The 3,199-nt window shown below is 42.8% G+C and overlaps 1 pseudogene; it reads left to right on the plus strand.

The window, feature by feature from the left end:
• Nucleotides 1–2,102: 2,102 nt before the first annotated feature.
• LOC132211636 (U2 spliceosomal RNA) lies at nucleotides 2,103–2,256 on the plus strand (annotated as a pseudogene).
• The last annotated feature ends 943 nt before the right edge of the window (nucleotides 2,257–3,199 follow it).

Genomic DNA, 3,199 nt, shown 5'->3' on the forward strand with positions numbered 1-3,199 from the left:
TTGATTGGCTGCCTCCTCCATGCCCCCAACTGGGCATTGAGCCCACAACCTGGGCATGTGCCCTTGACTAGAGTCGAACCCGGGATCCTTCAGTCTGCAGACCAATGATGCTCTATCCAGAGTTTAACACTATACAAACTGTCTTGTTATTTATATATTGCATATATTTTGGATGATTATATTAGTTTTTCTAAGCACTTTAATGCTGATTAATATTATCCTATATAATTAAACCCTAATATGCAAATTGACCAAATGGTGGAAGACTGGTGGAACGACCAGTCACTATGATGCGCACTGACCACCAGGAGGCAGATGCTCAATGCAGAAGCTGCCCCCTGGTGATCAGTGTGCTCCCACAGAGGGAGCGTTACTCAGCCAGAAGCTGGGCTCACTGCTGGTGAGTGCAGCGTTGGTGGTGGGAGCCTCGCCTGCCTCTGCTACAGGCGAGTGGTAAGGAGCGAGGGGTCCAGGAAAGCGAGAGCCCTGGACTGTGAGAGGGATGTCTGACTGCTGGCTTAGGCCCGATCCCCTCAGGGGTCCCAGACTGCGAGAGGGCACAGGCCAGGCTGAGGGACACCCCAGTGCTTGGATTTCGTGCACCAGGCCTCTAGTATAATAATAATTGTATATAAAAATAGTAAGTAGAAATTCCATTTAAAGTGGAGTGTTGGTGGGGGGAAGGGTGCTAGGTGAGAGAATGTGCTTGCATGTATCACTCAACAGTCACTATTGATGCCAACAGGAAGAGATGTACCTTGCATCTGACAGGAAATGATACTACTTTTCAATCTTAACAGGAGGAAGAAAAGATTCTTTAGCCCAGTAACAACTCAGCCAATGGGAGACTGCCATAGCTCAGCAAATGAAAAGTCATTATGATACTGTTGTGATTAACCCAGTTATTAAATAACAGGAAAAGAACAAAGGGAAGGCCAAATATTATTATCATTTGTGCAGCTTTGCCAGGAAGCTGCAGTTTAATACTCCCCTGGTCTATTCCCCTCAGATGACTGGGGGAAGGGACAGGATAGGGGCAGAAGAGAGGGGTGCCCAAGAAAGTCTGGGTGAAATAGTGAAACAGGAATTTTAGGGGAATATAGGCAGGCTAAGGGAATTTTTAGAATTGGGGTCCATGTAAAAACACAGGGCTACAGACTGGGTGAAGGTACATTTCCATAACACAAGGAAGCCAGGCAGTTATATTTCCATAACACAAGGGAGCAGCAATAGATACATCTCCATAACACAAGGAAGCCAGGTGCAGCTACATTTCCATAAGACAACTGGAAGTAGCCAAAGAGGGTCTATATTTACAAAATAAAGAAAGAGGAAGAAAGCCCAAAAGGAATGGAAGGACAATGAGGGAGGAGGGCCTCAGGAATCACTATAGTAACCAATTCGAAAGGGAATATTGACCAATCAGAGGGGATATCAGGACACAGGAACTGCAGCCTTTATAAACCATGAAAACAGGAAGTCTGTGGGACCCTTTCCCCCTCCCCACATGGGAGTCTGTACTTGTTCTTTAATAAATCTCCACCTTTGCTGTACTACCCTCTGTCCGTGGATTCATTCTTTGACTCCAGTGGACAAAGAATCCTGGTTCCAGTCCAAAAATTCTGCTTCAGTAGGAAGGTACTTGCCTGGGGACAGATCATTGGCCAGAGGAGGCATGGCCACTCCATGCATGGGAAGATTTGGAAGATATAATCCCCCAAACAGGAGTTCACTCTCTTGCTCTTGTGCTCTTGTGTTTCAGGACTCTTTCTTCGGACCCTTGTTACAGGGTGTGAGCTCTGTTGGCTCTCCTGCATTCACCCACATGGCTCACGGCCATGTGGACCCCACACAATGGACCAATGGACTGCAACTAGCCTAATGCTGTATTCGCCCCAGCTCCACCAGGGAAAGGAAACTCTGGACTCTGACTCTGCTTCTAGCTTTACTGAATCCCCAGCTGCACATCTTCCAGGATTAGAGTAAGGGAAATGGGACTTGAGAAACTGAGGGATGTAATTCCACGCAAATAAAAATCACTCATCCTCCCATGAGAGTCTCAGAAAATTCTTTTTCTGGAGATATCATAAGGTACCACCCTCATCGCTTCTCGGCCTTTTGGCTAAGATCAAGTGTAGTATCTGTTCTTATCAGTTTAATAAGGTACCACCCTCAGCACTCAGTGGGAAAGAGATACCTCATTTTCACTGATAATAGTTATACTTTGCACTTTCATTTTCCTCCAGTGGACTCTTGTTTACAATAGTCCTTAAAAAGGTATCCCTCTCCTTTGCGTCTCTGCATTTGTTTGAGTGGTTTGCCATCAGAAGACATGTCCCAAATGGTACGTTTTTGTTGTTCCTGAAGAATCCCACTAGCTAGAGAAAAATCTAGCTGTCTATTTAAGGTCAACAATAATCTATTGATGAACCTTTAAATCGCTTTTTTCTTCTATTGTTTATGTTTCACTAGGCATATTTACACACTTCTCTGAACATTTTCCTAAGATAAATTCCAATAAGTAGAATTGTTATAATGAAGAAGATGTGTTTTAATTTGACAGCTATTATTTTTAAATTAAAGAAGACATGGTAAAAATTTTGCAAAAATGTATGAAAATCATGGTTAGTCATAATTTAACATTATGTTGAACTTTCATGAAGTGATTTTTCTCTGAATATAGCTTTTAACATAACTAAAATTAAATACATTTGCAAGAATACATTCTGAAAGTAACAGCATGTTCCCCACTCTGCAGACAGGTTTTAAGAATGGAACAAGTGTTAAAATCCAATATTTACTAAGCCCTGGGCTCCTCACAGGGCAATTAGCAGAGAGACATGTACTGCACAGGCCCCTTACTCTGGAAACTGGCTTCGAAGGCAGTGAAAAAACAGGCGTTGCTGGTTCTGTGAGCTCATACGAAGTTGGTTCTCCCTCTTTTTCACATGGTATGGTAAGTGATCCTAGAATTTTAATAGTCTAAAGCTATAGAAGTAATATAATTATTTTACCATGTTGATTGGTACCAACCTAGACATGTCTATTTAGTTACAAATAGGTCCAAACTACTTTTTTGGGGGGTGGGGGGAGGCATGGGGAAACACACAACCTTTGATCAGACACCATGCTCTGTGCCTTAAAAGCATTTTCATTAATCCACAAAAAGAAGAAAAAGAAAGAAAGAAAGAAAAGAAAG

The sequence above is a fragment of the Myotis daubentonii genome, chromosome 10, assembly GCF_963259705.1.
Source record: "Myotis daubentonii chromosome 10, mMyoDau2.1, whole genome shotgun sequence".
In the NCBI taxonomy this organism is placed as follows: Eukaryota; Metazoa; Chordata; class Mammalia; order Chiroptera; family Vespertilionidae; genus Myotis; species Myotis daubentonii.